The 25,021-nt window shown below is 50.1% G+C and overlaps 1 protein-coding gene and 1 long non-coding RNA gene across 2 annotated transcripts in view; one reads left to right on the top strand and one right to left on the bottom strand.

The window, feature by feature from the left end:
- Window positions 1–25,021, top strand: part of LOC138510558 (serine/threonine-protein kinase MRCK beta-like) — a 2,015,755-nt gene that overhangs the window by 503,865 nt on the left and 1,486,869 nt on the right. The gene's annotated exons all lie outside the window — the stretch shown is intronic.
- The window catches only part of LOC138510561 (uncharacterized), a 129,260-nt gene continuing 109,099 nt past the window's right edge, over window positions 4,861–25,021 (bottom strand). Inside the window, exon 3 of the long non-coding RNA XR_011280407.1 lies at window positions 4,861–6,611. This is a non-coding gene — a long non-coding RNA (uncharacterized lncRNA). The remainder of the gene's footprint in view (window positions 6,612–25,021) is intronic.

Consider the following 25,021-nt stretch of genomic DNA (forward strand, 5'->3'; position numbering starts at 1 on the left):
TCTGTTGGAGCTGAGGGCCGTCAGGCTAGGCCTGAAGGCTTTTCTGCCGACTGTGCGAGGAAAGAATGTCCTGATCCTGAGACACAACATGGTGGCCATGCACTACCTCAACAAGAAGGGGGAGCAGGGTCACTTCCTCTGTGCAGGGAGGCGATGCAGCTCTGGTTCTGGGCAATCCAGCAGGAAGTTTCGATCTCGGCAGTTCATCTGGCAGGAGACGAAAACGAGACGGCGGACGCTTTGAGCAGGCAGAGCGCGATCTCTCACGAGTGGGAGTTGGCTCAGGAGATTCTCCTGGAGATCTTCGCCCTTTGGGGGACCCCTCAAGTGGATCTCTTCACCTCCAGTGTCAACCGGAAGTGTGAGAGGTTCTGCTCGCGGGAATTTCCTCCAAACAGAGCCATGGGAGACGCGTTCGTAGTGGAGTGGTCATTCCCGCTGCTGTACGCATTTCCTCCAGTCCCCATCATCCCGTAAGTACTGCGGAGGTTACGGAGGTTCGGTTCCCGGATGATCTTCATTGCTCCGGTGTGGGCCCGGAGGACGTGGTACCCGGACCTTCTCGACTTGTCCATCTGCCCTCCACGTCGTCTTCCCTACCAAGACGATCTGCTCTCACGGGAGGGGGGTCAAGTTCTCCATCCAGAGGTCAGGTCCCTCAACCTTCACGCTTGGTTTCTGAAAGGTTGAGGTATAAGGATTGGGACCTCCCTGAAGACGTGATGGAGGTGTTGCTTTCGGCCAGAAGGCCTGCAACAAAGTCCATGTACCGTTGCCGTTGGAGGAAGTTCTGCGACTGGTGCAGGGTTCAGAATGTGGATCCTTTTGCATGTGAAATTCCCATGGTTCTGTCTTTTTTGCTTTGTTTGGCCCACAGGGTCCTTCAAGTGGGTACCATTAAAGGTTACCTGGCGGCGCTGTCCATATTTAAGCGCTCGTCTGAAGAGTGTTCCTATTTTGAAATTCCTTTAATTTCTCAGTTTCTGAAAGGGCTCACTAATGTGTTCCCTCCGTCACCTTTCCAGGTGCCCGGTTGGGATTTGAACCTTGTTCTCAAGTCTCTAATGGGTGCTCCGTTTGAGCCTTTGCATTCATGCCCTTTGAGACTGTTAACTCTGAAAACTGTATTTTTAGTTGCAGTCACTTCCGCTCGCAGAGTGAGTGAGTTACAGGCACTTTCAGTGAAGCCACCCTTCACTGTGTTTCATAAGGACGGGGTTGTCCTTAGAGTTCGTCCTTCTTTTCTTCCGAAGGTGGTGTCGGAATTTCATTTAGGCCAGAAGGTTGTTCTTCCGGCATTTTATCCTCTTCCACATCCTGGTAAGGAAGAGGAGAGGCTCCATAGGCTTGATCCTACGAGAGTTTTAAGCTTTTATATTTCACGCATGTCTCGGGTCAGAGTGGACGATCAGCTCTTTATTGGTTACGCTGGAAAGCGTTTGGGACAGGATGTGACAAAACAGAATTTGTCTCGCTGGATTATTTTGGCTATCTCTGAGTGTTACCGCTTGGCGGGTAAGGACCCACCGGTCGGCTCACGGGCCCATTCTACCAGGGGTATGGCTGCCTCTACTGCCCTGCAGAGGGGTGTTCCTATTCGCAACATCTGTGATGCAGCCACCTGGGCTTCGGTACATACTTTTGTACGTCACTATTCCCTCGATTCCATCCGGGGGCAGGATCTGGCCTTTGGCAAGGCGGTCCTTTACTCCGCAATTTGATTGGCATGCTAAATTTCTGTTTTCTAAATTCTTTTTCCCACCTCCTTGCATTGTACTGCTTTTGGAGTCTGTCATAGATTGGAATACGTCCGAGGACCCAATCCCCTCGAAGAACAAGTTACTCTCTTACCTGGTAACGTTCTTTCGATGGGATGGTCCGACGACGTATTCCATATCGCTCCCTCCCTGCCTTCCCCGCTACAGAATTTCTTATGCGATTGCAGCTTATGTTTCCGCAAGGCTTTGTGTGTCAGACTGGCAGAAGACTGGTGGCACACGTTCTGGGAAAAAACTACAACTGAGGCTACGGCGTCGTGCGTCCTACTTATAACATGCAGTGACATCGGCCGTCAGAGGAGGTCCTCGAGGGTGGCGTATCGACATCATCGACGCAGGCGCCAAACATTTTCTGAAGCAACACAGCTGTGGTGATTACTGTCATAGATTTGGAATACGTCGTCGGACTATCCCATCGAAAGAACGTTACCAGATAAGAGAGTAACTTGTTCTTTTTTCTGCACCTATTTTACGGCAACCAGATCATGGGAAGCCGTTCATCTTGGAAACTGATGCATCCTCTGCCGCCATAGGGGCAGCCCTTCTTCAACTCCACGGAGACAAGGAACATTCCATTTTCTACCTTTCCAGGACTCTTTCACCCTGTCAGAGGAACTATTTGGTTATAGAAAAGGAGCTGTTAGCTATAAAAAGTGCCTGTGAAGAGTGGCAGCATCTTTTGCAAGGCGGAGAACATCCATTCGTGATCCGCACAGATCATAAAAACCTGCGGGTCCTCCAGCAGATGGAGTGCATAAATGCCCGGCAAGCACGATGGGCACACTTCTTCTCACAATACCGATTTTCCATTACATACCTCCCAGGTACCCAGAATGACTAACGGCCAAACTGAACGGTTAAATGGCCTGGGTATGAGTCCTTTCTTTGCCACATATGGGGCACATCCTAGATCATTTGTTCCTTTGTTACCACCCACCTCCAACATACCATTCCTGGAAGAACATCTCACAAGCATTGCAGGGGCCCCCTCTTTAGCTACGCAAAATCTACAGGAATCAAGAGAATGCTACAAGCGACAGGACGACAGGAACAGACGTAAGATTCCGGATTGACCTGTAGGATCGAAGGTGTCTCCAAAATTCCTTCCCAGATGGGTCCGTCCTACCAAACTTTCACCAACATTAATTGGGCCCTTCGAGATCTTTTCTCAAGTTAACCCAGTGGCATTTTGTTTGCGTCTACCCAGTGGACTCAGTCGTATCCATCTAGTATTTCACTCCTCTTTGCTGCGTCCTTATAAATTTGAGAAGACTAAACATCCAGTTCCCACTCATAGACCTTCCATCGACTCCTCTCAGAAGGAATATGAGGTCTCTCAGATATGTGACGTGACTCACGATACCGCAGAGGAAGGCTGGAGTATTTGGTTAAGTGGAAGGGATTTCCTGTGTCCGAAAACTCCTGGGAACCAGTGTCCTTTGTTCATGCCCCTCTTTGGTCCATAAATTCCATAGAGCACACCTGGGTAAGACGGGAGGGGTGCAGCACAGGAGGGGGCATACTGTCACAAGATCAGGGGGTTGCAGGCTTTGGGACCGCTGGAAAGGCATCCGCCATTGATTGTGCTATCACGTTCAGCCACGTTGCCTTTGCGCGGTCTAGTCTTTTTGCAACATGGCCGCCGCCGGGTTCCTTAATTCAGTGTGATTCCTGGCAGTTGGCGCGTTGCAACTTTAGGTGATTTTTCTCTAAGCTTTGGTGCCTATGCTCTTGTGTTTTCTCCTTGGCAGTTCTTTGCCCGTGCTCTCCTTTGCCTGCCCTCTAGCCCTGCTCGCTTCTGTTTCTTCTTTCCTTCCTCTGGCTTTGGCTCTTCTGCCTGTCTCCTTGTTTCTGTTCCTCTCGTCCTTTCCTCCGCGAGCGGTTTTGTCTTGCAGCGTTTCTCCGCTGCGCTCCTGTCTCTCCTTTCTCATCTTTCCCCCAGTAGTTTTTCCCGCTTACCCTGTCCATTACGTTTGGGCATCGGACCGGCTCCCGTCTGTCCGGGGATTCTTCCTGTTTGTTTGTTTTCCGCTTGCCACTGACTTTGTTGATATTTCACAGGCTGCCTTTCCCATGTTCCTTACCTGATTTACATTCCTCCTTTTATAATTCCTTTAGCGTATACGGGTCCAGTTCATAATACTCTCCTTTCTTGGGAGCTCCATTCTTTCTATTTACAAGACCAAGCAACCACTACCAGCATTCCACGTGGATCAGTGAAAACAATCTCTAACCAGTGTTTTTTTATACCTAACAGTTTTTTCCCCTAAATTCGGCTGCTCCGGGAACGGAGTCCCTGCCCTGTCTTTTTGGCAGTCAAGGTGGCTTCCTTTCGTGGCACACCCTACCTCATAAAAAAAGAGAGGTTCCAGTTTGGAGAAAAAAGAAGGAAAGAGAACCGGAGCGCATCACTTCAGGTGAGGAGGAGGAGGAGGAGGAGGAGGAAGGGGATTTCCTGAATCTACCTCTTCAGAAGACGGGGAGAGCGAATTTATTGACTATCGTGACACACATTGATATTCTAATTTCTCACGACATCACAACCCATTGCTTTTGTTGACGAGTCCCCCCACTTGAATTTTTAGGACTTGACCCCTGAAAGCATGTTGTTAAAAGCATAATGCTCAGCAAACGCTAAATATTTTGAATTACTCCCAAACTCTTAGGCAACGGTACCCAAGCCTGCCACAACCCAGAGAGAAAGTCATTAATAGAGAGTTTCACTCGCATGCCTGTTGTATGAGCACAACAAATACAAAATTCACGACTTAAAACGAAAACGGCAGCAATCAATTATGTTTAGCTCCCGTTTGGCAGCACAACCTTGAAGAAAAGAATACCCAAAATGAAACGGAAAGACATCCATGCTGCATATGTGTACATTGCTTAATCCCAAATGCAGGTGCGGGTTATTCAGTCAGTAAGAAAACTGAGATAAATAACTGTAGACGATCCCATCACACAGCAATGTTTTCTCACTACTGATGCTGTCGGGAACTACTTACACAGACCCCTTTTGACTGCATCATTGTGTGGAGTCTCCTGTAATCGCAGAATCCCTCTGCACTCCACTGACGTCACCAGTTTATTTATTTATTCATTTGAAAGCGTGCAAAGCCCGAAGGCAACTAGGCGCTGAAAATGCTTAAGGAGATGGTTACAAAAGTTACGGAGCATACAAGTCATACATATCGTTACATAGTATACACTGCAGAGTATATTTGCATTGATTTCAAAGCAAAATCATACAATATTTCATATTTGTATATATATTGTTACAGTCTTCATGTCTTAGGCTAGATAGAGGGGTTAAGAAACTATTGCAGGAGGTCGGAACTGAAGAGCAAAGTTTAAAAGTTTTTTCTGAATGACCAGAAGGAGGTGTCGTTTCTCAATTGGTAGGGAAGTGCGTTCCACAACTTAGGAGCTATTGCTGGGAAGCTTGAACCTCCCGCTTTCCTACTTCTGTAGCTAGAGATGGTGAGCAAATTAGTGTACGCAGAACGGATTGGTCTATTAGAGTTGACTTTACAGATGTGATTGGTCAGGTATTTTGGAACCTTATTCGCGATACACCTGTGCGTCATTTTCAGTATTTTGAATTTGATTCTGTCTTGGACAGGGAGCTTGTGAATGTTCCTTCTAGTGGTTAAGATGTGGTCATGGCTAGGGATATTTAATGCAGCTCTATGGCATTGTTTTGTACTATTTGTAGTTTTTCAATGTTTTTAGTGCTGATTCCTGCATAGAGAGAGTTGCAGTAATCAATCCTTGAGAGTATCAATGCCCTCGCCAAGGTGATAGCGTTATCCGAGGAGAGAAATGGGTGGCTGGCTCTTGTCAGTTTAGATGTGTAAGCGGCTGAAGAAACAACAGCATTGACCTGTCTGTTTAGTGTGAGAGAGGAGTCAATATAAACCCCTAATGTTTTTATTTTGTTGGCCACAATGTTGCCATCAATGATAAAGGAGTTACAAAGCTGTGGGAGGTTACTGAGTTGTGTTTTGTTTCCTATAAGGATAAGCTCAGTCTTATCATCATTGAGGCATAAATCGTTGAGTGGCATCCAGGCCAGTGAGCCCTGGGCTATGGAGGGAGACGGAACTCCTGCAGTCCAACGGCCGAAACAGAAAAGGAAGCGGTAAGTGCACACCCTAACTGGCTTACCAAAGCATCATGCATCAGGGAGGCAGACCGGTGCCCCATAACATGCCAATTGCATGCCAATTGCAAAGTTTCATGTTTTCAGAAATCCTGCAATAGCTTCATAGGTGGATTACTTATATGGGGACATAATGGTGCTGAAAAAATGTACAGTTTAGAATCAACCCTAAATTTATATTCAAACTAACCTTGAAGTTCTCCGTGATACGCATCTTCTATGATGATGATGATTAATGGAGTAGGACATTACGTTCCCTAGGGTCCTTTACGCTAATGCGGGATCAGACTTGTAGAATTCCGATTTTCAACACATTAGTTCCAGAAAGTCAAAATTCTATTTAAGACGCGTAGTTAAAGGATTATGATTCTCTTTCCATTTGACTACTTCAGCAGCAAAGTACAAACCAATAAAACATGATAACAAAACTCAATAAACTACAATAACCATTGTTTTAGAGTCTTTGGTAGTTCTGTTCTTATTGGTCCTCAAACTGACCACGTGATAACTTCAGCAAATCAGTATAGTCCTTGTCCATAAATCACAGTGTCCCTCTTCTTCACTTCCTCTTTCTTTGCTCAGTCGAGAATGCGTCCAACGGACTTTGCAATCCCGTCAATTATCTGAAACACGGCCTCAATTTCCCGATTGTTTGGTATCTGCCACCGAACCTAATAGAAAACAAATATAACCGGTGACTGTAAGTCGAAAGAGGGTGGGACAATCGTAAAATCAACCACAATTTCCATCTAATATCCTTTTGTGCATTTAACAAGACATTAAATACTTTAATCTATTCATCATAAACCATTTAAAATCATTGCAGAAAAAACATCTAAAACATTTAAATACGTTTTCATTTCATTCATTGTTATTACGATTGATAGGGTGGGATAATCCTTTGCCTCTGTGTCTTTAATAAAATGATGACTTTCTGGAACGTATGTGTTGATAATCTGAATTCTATGTCAAGACCGGAGGCTCGGATTATGCTTGTTCAAAGCTTACACACCACTAACGAAGCCCGATTTTCTGTTGGTTTAAAATAGAATGTTTTAAATGTTGATTAATTTGACCAATCCGCAGACCTCATAATGTCTTCCACTCTGGCTCCTATGTTGAATGACTTTGTAGTGGTCGCTCCTCTTGCTGAGTGAGCCCCAGATTTTACAACATCGATGCCTGCCTGTGCCACCCATCTAAGCCAACTTGCTATGGTAGCCGGTGTTATGGCCTTAAAAGGTTTACAAATCGCTATTAGTAACTGTGATACTCATGGAGGTCTCACTTCCCTCAACATGTTCTCTCTCATATGCTGATAAGCATCTGACCGGGCAAAATTTTGGTTGTCCCAGAAAGGACTCATAAAATATGGATCTCAAACCTGCCTTAGTCCTCCTCGTTATGAGGAAGGTCACTCTGTTCGGTGACTGACACACTCTTCCTGTTAATCTCCAGTGCTCTGATGTCTGATGACATTTTACAAGCCAATAGACATAGTAGCATGGCTAGTTTGCTTGAAATGGCCTTCCTGGATCATTCCTGGTTATCCGGCCATGATAGAAATAATTTCAAAACTGTGTCTACATCCCACAATTGAGTATATTTTTCAGTACGGGGTCTAGTCATCTTTACTCCCTTTACTAGTCTACAAATCAGGGGGTGTTCTCCTATCGCAATGCCTTTGATCCTGGGGTGCTCTGTTGATATCGCTGACCTGGCTGTATTGATTGTTCTATACGCCTTCCCTTGGGCTGCCATCTGTGCTAAGAAATTGGCTACATGTACTACATCTGTTACATCAGGATGAATATCCCTCTCCAAACACCAGCTACTCCATCTAGTGCAGTGGTCTTCAAACTTTTTTGGCCTGGGCCCCCCCTGAGCAAAGTTTGGGCAGGCCGGGCCCCCCCAAAAGTGCCAGATGGGCAGTATGTAGAAATTGCTATGAACTGTTGCGTGTCGTCACTGCACCCTACTCCCAGTACAGACCCTGGGCTCTCCCCACCCTACTCCCACCACTATCCCAGTGCTGCTGCCCATCCTGCTCCCACCACAGTCCCATAACACAAGCATACACACATCCATACACATTTAAATAAAAAACAAAATCGCCATAAACGTACCTCGCGTGGTTGCTAAAATGCCCTTCTCCAGGTTGCTCTGCCCGTATGTGCGAGGAGGCGCAGGAACACCCCCTCGGACATACATACATGCAGTGCCCCAGCCAGCATTTCCAATGAGCTATGCAAGGCTGGCGAAGCAAAACACCCCCAGCGTTGCATGGCTCAGTGATCATGTGCGGCTGGGTAAATGAACTGTCAAAGGCAAACAGAGTTTCCCTTTGACAGTTCAGCCAGCCCAGGAGAACTCCCTCAGCTGGAAAAAGCAGCTGAGGGAGTGCTCAGTGTTTGACTGGGCTGGCTCCTCGGCTCCTCCATAATGGGTGAGGTGGCCAGTGGGTGGACACCCCCTCACCCATTATGGATGAGCCGGCAGGCTTGGACTGGCCTATATGGCAATAGGGCGATGACCGTACCAAAAATGCAAAATGCTAATGTAGGCCAGTAAAAATTGGGCACTTTTTTGGCCAATGTGGGCCAGTTTGAGGAGTTACTTCACTATGTAGCTAGTAGTTTTGACCATTGTTGCTAAATAAATATTCTTTAAATATCACCATTTGTTTACATTTGAACAAAAAACAACCCCTTTGGTACTATTCAAACAGTCTGTGACTAAACACTGAATATCCATTTTCAACTGCTGGCCATTTTTTCATTGGTGCCTAAAACCATTTTATGGCCCAGTCTGGCCATGTGAGCTGCCCCTTTCCATTTCCTCCAATCTAAAAAAACATTTTTTTTTTTTACATTTCATGCTGGGCTCTGGCGCCCCCCCAGTTTGAAGACCTCTGATATAGCGCATGCAGACTTGTAAGCCCTGTGTGTTCCTGGGGCCCAGGATTCGTTAATGATGATTTCAGCCTCATTCGATAGCCTTGGCCTAACCCAAGATCTCCTGAAATCGCCCATGCGATTAGATTGAGTCTGCCTGGCCTCACTAGCTGAGGTCCCTGGGGTCTCGTACAATGAACTTGTACCTTGGTAGAGCTACTGGGTTTTGTTGTGATAATTCCAGCAGACTGGGGAACCACACTTGACCCCTCCAGTCCGTTGACACTATTACTAGAGATGCTTTCTTCCACCTCACCTGGGCTAGCGTCCTCTCTATCATGGAGAAAGGAGGGAACGCATAGTTTGTTTGTGACCCCATGGTTGAAGAAAGGCATCTCTCGCTTCCGCTTCTGGGTCTGATCTCCAGCTGAAGAACTGGGATAGTTGTTTGTTCAGTCTCGATGCAAAAAGGTTGACCTGCCATGGTCCCCATTGAGTCATTAGTTCTTGGAATACCTCCTTGTCCAGTTTCCAATCGCTGGCGTCCCTGAGGTATCTAGAGTTACAGTCGCCCACCTCGTTCTGATGGCCTGGCAAATACTCTGTCGTCACTGACACTTTACTCTGAAGACAGAGTTCCCAAATTTCTTTCGATAGTTCCGCCAGTAGCTTGGATCTCGTCTCTCCCTGTTGATTTATGTACCTGATTGCCGAGACATTGTCCATCTTGAGCAGGACACAACATTGTGCCTTCTCTTGAGTCCAGCATTTCACTGCGAAGGACCCTGCCAGTAATTCCAGACAGTTGATATGGAGAATCGTCACCTGGTCTGACCACCTGCCCCCTGCCAACAGGTTCCTGCATCAGGCTCCTGAGCCCCATTTGCTGGTGTCAGATTCGATGATCAGGTCCGGGGATGAGCCAAAAATGGCCCTCCCATTCCATGCATCCATGTGGTGTAGCCACTGTTCTAATTCTTCCCTCACTTCTTGGGAGATAATAATGTTTGTTTCGTATGATGCGTCCCTCCTGAGGTGTCTGATCTTTAGTCTCTGAAGTGCCCTGTAATGCAGGGGTCCTCAGAATATCGCTTGGATCGATGACGCTAGTCGACCCAATAACCTTGCAATGTCTCTCAGTGACATTTCCTTTCTCGCTAGGGTGTGTCTTAACTGTTTTTTGATATCGTTCACCTTGGTAATGGGTATGCTGAGGGATCCCTAAATAAGTCCATTGTGAACCCCAGAAATTCCATTGACTGTTCCGGCACCATCTTGGATTCCTCCCAATTTATTAGGAAGCCCAGGTCCTCTAATAATTTGATTGTCGTCTGCACCTGCACTTGAAATGTCGCTCTCTCCTGAAACATTAGACATATATCGTCTAGGTATATTATGAGTCTTATTCCTTGACTCCTGAGGTGCATCACCACTGGGTTCATTATCTTGGTGAAACACCATGCTGCGGATGCCAGGCCGAAGGGCGGGCATTGAAACTCCCATGTCGACTCTCCCCAGATGAACCTTAGGCATTTGCAATGTTCCCTTGTTATGGGTATAGTTACATATGCATCCTTTAGATCTATTCTGGCGAGCCAATCTCCTTGAATCTATTAACAGGTGTATCCCTTTCATTTTGAAGTGTCTGTACACTATGAATTTGTTAAAACCTTCAAATTTATAATCGGTCTTACCTTGTTTCCCTTTCACAAGCAACATGTTGCTTATGTAACCTCTTGAGGAATCTGTTACCTGTTTTATGACATTTTTGCTTTCTAGCCCTCTCAGCTCTTCCTCTAGTAATAATTTGTCTCCTCTGTTTAGTTCTAAACCCCTTGTAGGATTCCTCTGTTGAGGTATCTTTTTTAAAAAACTTTTCTTTATTGGCAATAAGTGGCGACAGGTACACAACACAGTGCATAAACAGTTGCAATCATACATTAGGGTTTGCATTACATTCAGGGGGTGTGCGGTGGGGGTGGGCTGGCAGCCCATTGTGCTCTCTGCAGTTCAGGGTCTAGACTCCTCTTGTGCGCCTGGTGGGGAGGCAGAGGGTGGCTCTATGTCATCTTTGTTGTTCAGGTAGCTACAGAAGTCTGTCCACACATTTTTCGGGCGGGAACTCATAGGAGGGAATTGATATATTCCTCTTCGCACATCTGTGTCCAGGTGAGAGCCTTCAACCACATCTCAAATGAGCGGGGGGGGGGGACAATGCTTCCAGCATTGTAATATACATTTTTTGGCCACCATAGTACTGACATCAAAAAATGTAGACATTTTCTTCACCTCAACCCCAGCCCACAACCCGAAAAGACAGCCAGCGGATCGAGGCCCACTGGGGTCCCGACTACCTCTGAGAGGGCTTCAGTCACTGCTCTCCAAAATGCACCGAGTGTGCTACAGGACCAAAACATGTGCATGTGGTCCGCTTCTTCGGCTCTGCATCTTAGGCATGCTTGGGTCTGATTATGTGCAAATTTCCCCACCCTGTAAGGTGTGTAATATAATCGATTGAGGAGCTTTTATTGCATACAACGAAATCTGGAGTTAAGGGAGACATTGTGTGTGCGAGCACATATTGTTCCACATATCATCTGTGATTTCTAGGCCCAGCTCCTCACTCCACTCGTCCCGTTGTTTTGTAGGTGCATCCTCAGATTTTTCCAGCAGTATTTTGTCCAGGGAGGACGTTATACCCCTACTGCCGGCTGAGTTAACTATGTAGTGGATCTCGGGTGAGTCACAGGGCTTGTCTGGGTAAGTGGGCCACATGACGCGAACTGCCGCTCTTAGTCTGAAGTATTGCAACAATTCTAGCACCGACCCGAGTGTCCAGGGCTCCACGTCTGCGGAGCAATGACTTTACCTTCCGGATATCGATCTGTCAGTGTCAGTGCCTGTTACCCCACGTCTAGCCAGTGTCGAATGAGGAGTTTAGCATGGTTTGGGGTGAGGCCCGGGAAGTGCCATATGGGTAGCCACTTATAGTATGGTCGGTGCTCGGGCTGGGAGTGCAGTAGTCTATTCCATGCCATAGTCGTGGTGGCCACGGGATCCGCTGGGGCATCCGTGTGGTATGTACAGTAGAGGATTAGGGACATGATGTTCACCTCCTCGCTTGCTAGTTTTTCGAGTTTCGCATCGGTGGGGGTGCCTCCAAGTGTTTGTACCAATGTGTAGCATGTTGGGCCTGTGCAGCAATCCAGTATCGGGTTAGGTCGGGCCATAAAGCCCCCTCTCTCGTATGGAAGGGTCATATGTTGCCACTTCTTGCGTACCGCACCAGAGTGCCATAGGAATTGGGCGCATGCAGAGTGTAAGTTCCTAAAGTATTTCTTCCCAGGCCAGATCGGGACGTTTGCGAAGACATGGAGAAGCTTGGGGACCGCTATCATTTTAATTAGGGGCAGTTTACCCGCTAAGGAAAGTGGGAGGGTGCGCCACCTTGCCATTTGGACTATACGAGTTGCGCTGTAGAAGTGTAGTTGTCGGCAGGTAAGGAGGATCTAGATAATGATACCTGTACCCCTAGATATTTGATGCCACCAGGGGACCAACGGAGAGGGAATTCGCATGTTGGCTGTTGGGTCGCCTCAGTGAGTGGGAATATTTTCGATTTGGAGTAATTTATGATGAAGCCTGAGAATGTGCCTATTTTTCGTTATGTCACGGATGATCGGGTCTAGATGTGCAGACGGGTCCCTGATGTAAAGGAGTACGTCATCCGCGTATAGTGATATTATTTCCGGCGTGTCCTGCAGTCATATGCCCTTGCGATTGTGGCGATCTCTGACGCTATCAGCCATGGGCTCTATAACTAGCGCAACTAGAATAGGGGAGAATGAACAGCCCTGGCGCGTGCCCCTGTGAAGCATGAAGGGTGAATACGTTAGGGAGTTCACCAGGACATTAGCTATGGGATCTGTGTATAGTAGTTTAATGTAGGATATCATGCTTGGCCCGACTCCCATTTTCTCCAATACTGCCCACATGTATTGCCAGGACACCATGTCAAATGCCTTCTGAGCATCTAGTGTGACCGCGACCGCATTGGCTTTTGGGTCGATCCTGGACATTACATTAAAGAGCCGGTGGATATTGAGGGCTGTGGAGCGACCAGGTACAAAGCCACTTTGGTCTGGGTGGACCAGGTGTGACATTATGGGGAGAAATCTGCTTGCTATTACCCTAGCAAATATTTTGATATCTGTATTTATAAGTGATAGGGGCCCGTAGGATCCACATTCATCTCGGGGATTACCAGGCCTGGGAAGAACCGTTATGAGAGCTTCCCTTAGGGATTGGGGGAGGATGGCCAGGCAAAGTGACTCAGCCCAAAATCCATGCAGTTTCGGTGCCAAAATGGCCACATGTTCTGATAGAATTAAGAGGTGAGCCTTGCCCTTCGGAAGGTCCGAGATGGCTTTGACTATCTCATCAAGAGTGATCAGGGCATCAAGTTGCTCTCTGGAGGCTCGGGAGATGTAGGTCATGAGGATATTGTCATGTAGATCATTTATGTCCCCGGTGGTGTGCTCCCGCTGGGGCGCATACAAGGCAGCATAGAATTCCGTGAAGGTGTCAAGGATATGCTGGTCGGACCAGCGTAGGGTGGTTGCTTGGGTTGTAGGTCAAATGATCGAATCTAAATGGTCGACAGGACAAATGGTCGACACCAAAAGGTCGACAGGTCAAATGATCGAATTTCTTTTTTTTTTGTTCACTTTTTTTTTGGGGGGGTCCCCCGCCAACCCCCTTTTTTTTGCTAAAAACCACTTTTTTTCCCTAAACGAAAACCTAAAAAAAATATATAACTAAAAAAAAAAATTCAATCATTTGACCTGTCGACCAAATTGTGTCGACCATTTGTCTGTTGACCATTTGTCTGTCGACCATTTGACTAGACACAGTGTAGGGTGCCTCCTGCGTCTCTGATACTGTCAATGCGGGTCTTGCCCCCCTCCGTGCGCACCAGTCTGGCCAGGGTTCTCCCTGGGATGTCTCCTTCTCCGTACTTCCGCGCCGTCGAAGATTTCCAGCTCTGACCTTATCTCCGCTAGTTCGGACGGTGTGGGTGCGGTGACATATTCCCGCTCGAACTCCTTAAGTTTAGTTTCAGAGCGTTGTAAATCACGCTTTATGACCCTCAGTACCCCTGCCTCCCTTGAGATACACATACCTCTGATAAAGACCTTAAATGCCTCCCAGCAGGTCCCCTCGGGTGTGTCATGTTGTTTATTGCAATCAAAGAAGGTGTGTATGTCGGCTAAAATCTCTGCCTTGAAGACTATGGGGTCATTCCGAGTTGGGCGGTAAAGGAAAAACGATGCCGGTAAAGGATTACCGGCATCGTTTCCCTTTACGGCCCATTCTGACCCACCAGACCGCTATTTACGGCGCGTAAATTACAAGGCCGTAAATAGCGGTTTAGTGGCGCGAGCCCGACACTCCATACCGAAAATAGCGCCATGGCGTAAACCGGAGCTGATCCAAAGTAAAGCGGACATGGAAAAAACGGCCTCCACAAGGCCGCAAAGTACCTTACCGCCATGGAGTAAATACCGGCATCGCCGAGAAGGTGTTAAGAACCATGAGCAGTGTTTCAAAGAGGCACAGGTGCACTCAATCAGCACAGGTGGAGGCAATGGAATCTGTCACAGCACAAAAGGAGCACACCCACACACCACACCCCCTCCCACACCAAGATGATACCAATTGTAGCAGCATTCCTGGAGCTGGAGGCCCTGCTTGCAAGGCAGCAACTACAACAACAGCAATAACAACAACCACAGCCCACACCACAGAGGATACACAGGAGGAGAAGGAGGGTGAGACAGGCCCAGCATGCCCTACCGGTGCAGCCACCATTACCATGCCGGCAGCCCCCAATCCCCCGCTTCAGAGCCACCCCCTTCAACCTCACACCAGAGCAGATCCACGCCCTGTACCGGCTTGACCAGGACACCATTACCACCATAGTGGACCTGATATATGACGACATAGTGAGCCGCATAGAAATCTGCACTGCCATCCCCCCTCTACTGAAGGTAGTGTCTGTGCTCCACTTCCTTGCCACAGGCACCTACGAGCATACAGTGGGGCACATGCATGGCATTTCACAGCCCATATTTTCCCGGATACTCAACCAAGTGCTGGATGCCCTCCTCAACCACACAAGGGACTACATATCCCTACCATGGACTCCCCAGGAGATATATTATACCAAAGTTGCCTTCCATGCACTGGAAGGCATGCCAAATTGCATAAGTGCCCTCGACTGCACCCACGTTGAATTGGTGGTCCCGCATGCCATGGAGGTGCCGTATCGCAACCGCAAGCAATACCACTCCATCAACGTCCAGATGGTGTGTAATGCCAGTAAAGCCATCACACATTGCAATGCCCGATACCCCGGATCAACTCATGACTCCTTGGTCCTGCGGAACTCAACACTACCACGCTACATGGAGCGACATGCTGGACGACGTGCCTGTCTACTTGGTGAGTAACCTGAATGGGCCATGGCAGTGCATTGGGGCTGTGAGTATGTTGTCTGCATACTCCACCTGTGTGGGAAAGGGGGGGGGGAGATGCATACTCCACCTGTGTGGGAAAGGGGGGGGGGAGATGCATACTCCACGATGTGCACCTCACAGAACACTGTGCCCTAAGACAAGTGACACGGCACATGACCACCTAACCACACACTGCTGAATCCGAGGCGACACCTAACACTACATGACTAACAGGAAACCTGGCCAAATACCACAACACATGCACCACTCATCGGCGGCCCTTACACACCGTAAGGACATCCTGCACCATGCAGTGCAATAGCACCATGTCGCTGACGTCTGCATCACAACACACAGGACAGTCATCCCTGGGAGTGCATAGAAGTGAGTCTAACAGGGATCCCACAGCGTGTCACTGGTCCTGCACCACCATAGGATTGCTGCAAGTCACCATGGTAGGGATCAGTGCAGAATGACGAGTATGCTACCAACTACAGCCAACACCCCCGTCACCAAATCTCGCGCATGAGATCAATGAATGCAGTCCAACACTGCTGCATGCATATACGACGCACATGCAACAAGACGTTAGTGCACACCATGACCCATCAGGAAGAAGCTACCCCCTCCATCATTCCATTGCACAGGACACATACCCGGGCCAGTAATGGTGTGACTGTATCCTGGGACATGTGTGCATGGCCAGTAATCACCTGCTGCCATGTTAGACTAGTACAGTTCTGCACCATGAATGTACAAACACTTACCTTCATTCCACTCTCATGCAGGTGATGCTGGCTACCCTTTGAAGCCGTGGCTCATGACCCCGGTCCGCAACCCACAGAACAGGCATGAGGAGGACTACAATAGATCCCATACCCGTACACGGGTGGTGATAGAGCAGACCTTCGGCCTGTTGAAGGCACGATTTTGTTGCCTCAGCCGGTCGGGTGGGGCACTCATCTACAGCCACGAGAAGGTGTCCAAGATCACCATGGCATGTGTAATGCTGCACAACATGTGCATCCGTCGGAACGTGCCACTGCCCCCTGACGTGGAACTGCTACCACCAGATGATGATGAGGGGGAGGAGGAAAGAATGGCAGGACAGCATCACGGTGCCGATGCACAGGAGGGACGTTCCGTGCGGCAATCATTGATCGGACAATATTTCTGACTCACAAGTCAGCTGAGGGTGTGAGGATGACAGGACATTGGGCACTGGGTGTGGGGATACATGTACACCATGCACTGTGAGACATTAAAGGACACATGCACAATGATCAATGTCCACTCTGTTTCTTAGGGATGATCAACCAGTGTATTGAGTAATAATGTTCAAACGTGTACAAGAAAACCTCCACCCTCACCCCCCTCACCCTCCCCCCCAACTCCCACACACACCCTCTCCCCACTCCCCCTCCCCCCCAACTCCCACACACACCCTCACCTCCCTCCCCCTCCCCCCCAACTCCCACACACACCCTCACCCCCCTCCACCTCCCCCCACAACAACCCCACAATAGTCCCATTGGTACAACATAGGCAACATGTGTGTGCCAGCATGGTCAATGTGCACTCCCAGAGCCAGGGGGATCCATGTTGTGGCGGCGCAATGTACGCAGTGATCATCGGACCGGGCTGGTCTGCGTGGACGAGCTTTGGGAGGGTGGGTCCACCCGCTTGGGCTGTGGTGTGGGGTGTGCTGCCTCCAGGGCATCTGCGATCCGGCCCAGCACCTCGCAGAGCCGGTTTGTGTTCGCTGTGATCACCTCGCCCAGAGCCTGAAGGTCATTGTGCCACTCCAACCTAGAATCACGATTGTCCCTGATGAACTCCTCAATGAGGCCTGTGAGGTGCTGGGAGGACAATACATCCGTGGCCGATGTGGCCAATGTGCTTGGCAGGCTTGGTATTGGGCCTGCAGGCCTTTCTGAAGTGTCTGCAGGGGAAGTGGATTCAGGACAGGCAGGTTGTAATCCTTGCCCTGTGAGCCCTGGGGTGTCACTCTCCCCGGAGTCTTTGTGTGCCACCTGGCTGTATGATGGTGTGTCAGGCGTATGGGCAATGTCATTGGTATCCTCCGTGTTGGCTCCGGAAATTGATGGTGGGCTGTCTGGAACATCGAGGAGGCACATGGCTGCATGCTCCCCAGCCACACTGGACTCCTTTGAGTGCAGCATGGGTCACATGTCCAGCGGCACTGCAGGCATGGGTAGGGGTGCAGGTGGGGGTTGTGCACCCTCCATGGGGGTTGCAGGAGCAGGTGATGTTGCTTGTGTTTTTCTCCTGCTTGCAGGTATAAGTTGGCCCCTGCCTCTGCCCCTGGAGGTACTGGCCCGGGTGCTTTCCTGGTCCTCGCTGTCATGCCCGCTGCCTGTGGGGGGGGAGAGAGAGACGGCATGAGCAATGATTTGGGTGTCAGCATTTGTACATGCCTATGGTATCACAATGGGATTGCAGCGTTTTGTGGACATTTGGGTGGTGAGTGGGACAGTGATCTGGGCTTGGATGCTAAATGCATGCAGATGTCTGGGTCACTCATGTTGGCGGCGTACTGTGATGACTCACATTCACAGTGTTTACAATCACTGCCCCGTGTGCCTCACAGATTCGGCCTCTTTGTGTGGTATGGGCCATATGGGTTACAGCCTTGCACCTGACATCAGACTGGGTCCCACTTGTTACGACATGATTTCATTGGGGGGGGGGGTTTGCCCAACCATGATGTGACACCTTGCCCAGCCCTTGGCAGTGACTTACATTAGGAATGCATGTTCTGTCTTGAATCATGACACTCACCAACCCCTTCTATGGCTTCAGTGCCCATCATGGCCGCGCACGTTTCCTCCCATGGCATCATTTTGATGGGGGAACCTGGCCCTCCTCCTGTCTCCAGGGCCTAACTTCGGTTTGCCGAGAGGATGGCCCGCACCGGGAGACAGAGGTCATCCCACCGTTTCCGGAAATCCTTGGTGGTGCGGGGGGTGCGTCCTACGGCGCTCACCCTCTGTGCTACCAAGGCCCAGATCTCTTCCTTCCTGAAGACGGTGGGCCTACGCATATCACTGCTGAATACAGTGTCTGCATGTTCGTGCAGGGTGTCCACCAGTATCTGGAGGTCATCCTGGGTAAAGCGCTCCTTTCTTATGCGTGCGGCCCCCTTTTTTAGTGCTTTAGGCATGATGCTGGTCTCGAATGCCAATTTCTCTCTTCAGTATATGCCTCCGGGTCCTGTATGGAGAGGATGGCAATGGATTGTGATTTTAAAGATGGCCGCCGTGCTCCTACCCGTTCCTGTGCGGTGACGTTTTTTCCGGATCCGTTCTTTACCGGTGACCGTAAATAGCAGGAACCGCTATTTACAGTCACCGCTGATTACTCCATGTCGGTAGTGTTATGTACGGTGCATTTGTTGGCGGTAAGGGCTTTGGGGGCACTTTTGCGGCATGGCGCTAACGTTCATTACCGGCATGGCGGTAAGCGCGTGCTCGCGAAGTCAGAATAGGCCGATTTTTACGGTCTAGTGCCAGCACGGAAACGCTCTTAACGCCATGCCGGTATTCCCCTATCCTTACCGCCCAACTCGGAATGACCCCCTAAATCTTGCAGTGCCTCTGATTTGAAGCGCCAGGCGGAGCGGGTAGGTAAGCCGGGCCCAAGCGTCATCTGCATCGTTACCGGGGAGTGGTCTGAGAGTGCACGCTACTATTTGAATATCTACGATCTTGCCCATCAACCCGCTCAATATAAGGAACAGATCTATCCTGGATGAGCTGTCGTGTACTGATTAATAGTAGATGTATTCCCTCACGTGTGGGTGGATTACTCTCCATGCATCGCATACGCCCAGTGAGTCAATGTGCGAGGGTAAGCGGCCGGCAGCGCGTGACATGGCTCTGCGGGTTGCGCCTGTTCTGTCAATGACATTATCTAGTATCAAGTTCATGTCCCAGCCCCATATAATTGGGACTCCAATATACCTCATGAGCAGGGTGGCCACATCGTCAAAAAACTCAGGAGTATCAATATTCGGGGCATATGTATTCACAAGCAAGCACTCCATATTGGCTAATGTACAATGAAGGATTACATATCTGCCCTTCGAGTCTATGTAACTTGTACGCAACGAGAATTCAACTGATTTGTGGATCAGAGTTAGCACTCCTCTGGACTGGGTAGAGTATTTTGTATAGAACCTTTTGGGGCCCCAAGTTGGCGCTAGGCAAGATGCTAGGTGTCCTACGGCATGCGTTTCTTGGAGGAGGAGTATTTTGATTCCGTGTCTCTATTCGGCATATGCAGTAATTCTGCGGGCTTTTGTAAAATTACTTAACCCCCGGACGTTCCATGTCATCAGTTTAACAGTCATGACAGGGCATTATGGAACATCCCAGCAGTGGGATCTGTCACGATTCAGCACAGTGCGTGTCACCATGGCACGCCCATGCCACGTCCAAACCTCAGCCACCATTTTCTTGCCTTTTTTCTTCTAACATACCCCAACCTTGCCACCCCCACCTTCACTGCCCACCCCCAACCAGCAGTGTATTGACCCCACCCCCCCAAAAAGCAGGCTCCAGCATGCCATTCCCAACTTAGCATCGCCATTCCGAAAGCCCAACCGAGGCACAACAACAAAAATTCTGCCTGAATAGGCATTGCAGCCGCAGCAGGGGTCGCCGCTGCCGTGTGTCCTACTTTGCTAATATCTCGGTTCTATAGTCACCATTGTGCTTTTAACGGCAATAGGTGTTCACGGTTACAAAAGAAGCCATATAATGCATAGTGAAAAAAATCATAGCAGTTGAGGCACATGGGTCAGGGGCCTACGTGTGAACCGGGCAGGCAGAGGCACTGCATCGATGTGTGTAATGGTGACAGTGAGGATCAGGGGTGGCTCTTGCCTTGGGTGATAATGGCCTGGGGCTAGTATCTTCAGGGCTCGGTTAGCGCATCTTGGAAGAAATCTGGGGGAAAGGGGCAGCCATGTGATGGTGAGCCAGGTCGCACTCGGGAGGCCCTCTCCAAGTGGCAAATGTCATCAGCCTCAGTCATTGTCCATTAGGTTGTCCACTGGATCTCTAAGCGGAATCTGTGCCTCTATGAATTTCACTGCTTCGTCTGGGACTCTGAAGAAATAAAGTTTATTGCGATGAGTGAATTTCAGGCGGGCCGGAAAGAGCATTGCGTATTCGATATTTTCCTTTCCCTGAGAATTTTCTTGACTCCACTAAATTGTTGGCGCTCCATCTGGACCCCTGTGGAGAAGTCCGGAAAGACCCTGATGATTTGCGAGTCCAGCCTCAGCTCCCCTTTTTCGCGTGCCAGTCGTAGTATATGATCCCTATCTCTGTAGCTTAGGATCATCGCAATTATTGGTCTGGGGAAGTCGCCTGGTTTGGGGCGGAGGGCCAGTGCGCGGTGTGTTTGCTCAACCGCGAAGAACGGCGAGAGTTGAGGGTTATCAAGTAGGTCCTTGAGGAAATTTTCAACTGCAGGTTCCATTCGCCCCCTGAGTGCGGACTCAGGAACGCCCACAATGCGGATGTTGACGCACTTGGCCTTGACATGCTTCATGTCACACACTAGTTCCGTAATCGTGGTTTGTAGGGCATGGACTCCATCCTCGTTGGTCCCGATTCTAGTTTCCGCCTCGGTTATCCTGGCCCCGCGTTGGTCTAGTTTGGTTCTTAGCGAGGCCACATTCGCATTTATGTCGTCAAGCTTCTCATGGAAGGATGCAAAGTTCTTAGCCATGGACTCATCATCATGGTTAGGTCAGGTTGTGGGGGATCTCATGGTAGGTACATATCTTCCTGGCCTGTGGAAGAGCCCCCCTGCACGGGTCTAGGCGTCGCCTTGCTAAACTTGTCCATGGCTCTGATCTTGTTGGCCCCGCAAGATCTGTTGGACATCCTGAGGGTGAATGGTTATACAGGCTGGAGCAGTCAATTATCACCTTTGCGCTTGGGGGCTCAAGCCTCCATGACCCACGTGCCGGGGACAGGTGATGAGATGATGCGGTGTCCGTTGTATGGATGATTGACGCACACATGGGGCGATGTCCCACACGAGAGACCAATTAAATGATGGTCCCCTGTGTTCATTTGCCAGGAGGACCTCACTGCTTCACTGGAGTTTTGGCACCAGGATCGGGGCCCTCAGGGCGGGCAGAGTATGGTGTTGCAGCAGAACCGAGAGCGGGCTATTATGCCTGTGAAGCTCGCAGCACTCAAGTCGAAAGAGCCAGGTGTGGGGTCACGGGGTAGATGTGCGCCTGCTGGGCAAAGTCTTGTAGTTGAGGAGCAATTGTTGGGTCTACAGGCGCCCCGTGGGTATCAGGCAGTCTGCCTAAGGAGCAGGCATGTGGGCAGTAAGGCATGGGTGTGTTCCGGGTATCGGTGGGTTGTGCCCCCGCTATGGTGTGAAGCAGAGGTGTGATCAGGCATAGCTCAATGCCAAACCCGAGTCTTTAATGGCGGGTGCTCCAGTTGTGTGGGCTGAGGCAGTTCCTGTGTGCTGAGCAGCAGGGCCTTGGCAAGTGGCACCTGTTCATAACTGTCTTATATGCCAGTTGGGGCGCCAAAAATCACAGTGCCCCGCCAGTCAGAACCCAACGATCATCCCCCAGAGTTCGGCCGCGCCGGTCGAAGATAGAGGAGGAGTGGGGAGGCTGTGCCTCATATGCGGCCGTAAGGCAGTGGTGGAGGGCAGATGGCTGGTGTGCTCCAGGGACCGGGGGATGGGGGGGCACGCCCAACTCACACCGTGAATGCGCCTATGGAGGTGCGGGCAGGGTCGGCTGGCCGCAACCCGCACGGCGCCCAGGAGCAGCGCCGCCCCTCCCGCTGTTTCAGCCCACTTACTTGGGCTGGGCTGTTCGGCTGCTGACGGCAGGGCTCCAGGCAGGTGAGTTCTAGTCAGCCGCAGAGGGCAGGCCAACTGCTGCGGGCTTCCAGCCACCCCACGCGGGCCACCACAGCAGGCTCCTCCCACCTCAGCTCACCACTCACAGATGATGCGCGGAGCCAAGCTCCGGGGACCGCCGAACGGCCTTGCTCTGGCACTCCTCGCAGGCTCGCCTTCAGCCCGGCCGCGGGGCTCAGAGCCAGGACAGGGGCCGCACAGCATGGCGTCTTTCCGCCGGCAGGGTTCTCCCCGGAGCCACGACCTCTAGGCAATGGTGGCTGAATCTCAGTCCCCGGGTCCCGACCTGCTCCAGAAATCAGGATGATTGTGCCCCGCAGTCTCAGGAACACACACTCGCAGGACTTAACGAGCAGGAAAACTCGCCGTTGCTGCCGGATTGGAGTTGGTGGCACACAAGCTTCCTAGCTAGGCAGCCATTTTGTGGGCTGCTCAACAGCACCCCTCCCCCTCTGTTGAGGTATCTTGAGAATATCGATGTGGAAACCTTGTACAGTCTCTATTATCCAAGTACACACATATATAGAGTGCCCATTTTTTTTAATTAACTCTGCTATTCTCCCGCCTACTGCTGGGGTAATTACTCATGGGCTGTTTACTCTCACCTGAGCTGTTTTGTCTGCGCTTTCTCCATGTCGCCAGCTTCTTCCCCTTCCTCGGCCGCTTGATGAGAATTGTAGGATCTATTATAAGGGAATCGGCCAGCCGAGCGACCCTGCCTTTGCTGGCCCTCCCGAAAATCTGCCTCCCAGACACTCTCTTGAGTGACGGCTGTTCTTTATCCAGGGTCGCATAGGAGTTTGCGAACTTTGTTAGCTCTTTAATAAAGTAATCTACAAAGAGCTTCCCCTTCACGGTCAACGCTGACTCCGGTGAAGCAAGCTCACTTAACTTCAGATCTATCTTCACTAGAAGAGATCTTTTTCTCTTAGTGGTAATCGCGTGATTAGCGTTTCCTAACATACAGATTGCTCTCTGGGTCCACCCGATCAGAATCATCAGGTCCACTGGTTCTCCCTTTTCGCTGGCTTCTTCGCCAGTCTGCAGTATCTTGGTGAGGGGCCCCGTCATGTCCACCATTTTGTCCTGGCATGATAGCCAGGACCTATCTAGCCCTTGTTAAGACGGATTTCTGAACTCTGTCCTGGTGGCGCAGAAGTTCAGAAGGCCAACCTAATTACTTGGAACAGGGTAACCTCTGGACAAGCCAGACCAATCAAGGTAGCGATCGCGGCGGTCAAGACTAGGTCTCAAGAGGGGTGAGGGTGACTGAAAGCCCGCAGTGAGCACACAAAGCAAGAGCGCTTACAAACTACTCCAAACAGGTGTTATATCAAAAATATAAACACATTTATTTTAAGGCCTTTAAAACAACGACCGTAGCGAGAAAATCACAATATCACAATATTAAACCAACACATACCATATCAACACAATATATATACAAATACACAGTCGCAAGCGTTTAAAGCACGAAATATGCAGTCCACCTGAAAGGAAAGGAAAACAGGCAGTGCGATAACGCTTTAGACTCAGTTCGCCTTCAGAGGCACCTAACTAGATGGAAGTCCGAGCCCTGCGAAGAGTGGAGCCTTGTGCTCAAAGTACCTGCCACGCCGGTGCCAACGGGCAAAAGGGGAAGCTCTTCGGAGGAAGTCAGGCAGTTCGGGTTAGTGCACAGCAGAAGGAGAACAGGTTCCGCAACTCAAGCGCAGCCTCCACAGCGGGCAGAAGCAGAGCGCGAGTACGGCCAAAAGGGTGCTGTTTTTACACAGCAGGGAAAAGCAATGGGATACTGCAGGAGGGCGACCAGATCCTAGATATACTACTCACCGGTCCCCGAAGCAAGCAGACCCAGGCTTCTCCACGATAGTTTCAGCAGCTGGCAGGTTCAGAAGAGCAGGAGACGCTTTGTAGTCGTGTAGAGCAAAAAGACGTCCCAATCGACGAAACCAGCACAGTTTTGTTGCCGCACAGGACAACGGAGCGGCCGTGTGTATTCGAGCCAAATGAACCCTCCTCCCTTCAGACCTGGGAACGCCAAGCGTACGAAGCTTGGGAGAGGGTCAAGGACTCGCAATACAACACAACCTGGCGGCGGTGGCAGAGCCAAACTCCTTGGTAAGCTGGTCAGTCAACTGGATGGCCCAGAGACGCTTCCGAAGGCTTACTTGGCAGGAGATGGTTGAAGATGCCGGGAATAGCTGTTCCTGCTATTCCAAAGGTCGAAGCACCAGTACAGGCCTTCTGGTTCGATCAAAGGAGGACAGGGGCTCTCCGGACGACAGCAGTGCAAAGGAGGATTCCTTCAGCGGGTCACCAGCGATTCCTCGGTCCAGCCTCGTAGTTGCAGGATACTTGGCTCCTGTATTCCTTCGTTCGTGAGAACTCAGGAGATCGACATGGTAGTGGTGTTTCCAGCCCCCTCTTATCCACGGTTCCCTTCGCGCCAAAACGGAGGGGAGCCAATGGGAGATCTGCTCATCAAAACACATACCATACGTGGACCAATCACGGACCACGGTGGTCCCAGGCATTCACACCACCCTAGACTCTCTGGCACCCAGGATGTGTATTGGGACCAGACATCCCAGCCCACACCCTGGAGGCACACAAACGACATGTAGAAGCCCGCGAAAGCAACCACGTTTCGCGGGAAAGTACATGCCCAAATAAGGAAGGCCCCGGGTCGCCGGACCTGGGGAAGGTGAAGGGAGCAAGACTGTCAGTGGACAAGAC

This window comes from Ambystoma mexicanum, chromosome 6p (genome assembly GCF_040938575.1).
Source record: "Ambystoma mexicanum isolate Mex_15411 chromosome 6p, UKY_AmexF1_1, whole genome shotgun sequence".
NCBI lineage: Eukaryota > Metazoa > Chordata > Amphibia > Caudata > Ambystomatidae > Ambystoma > Ambystoma mexicanum.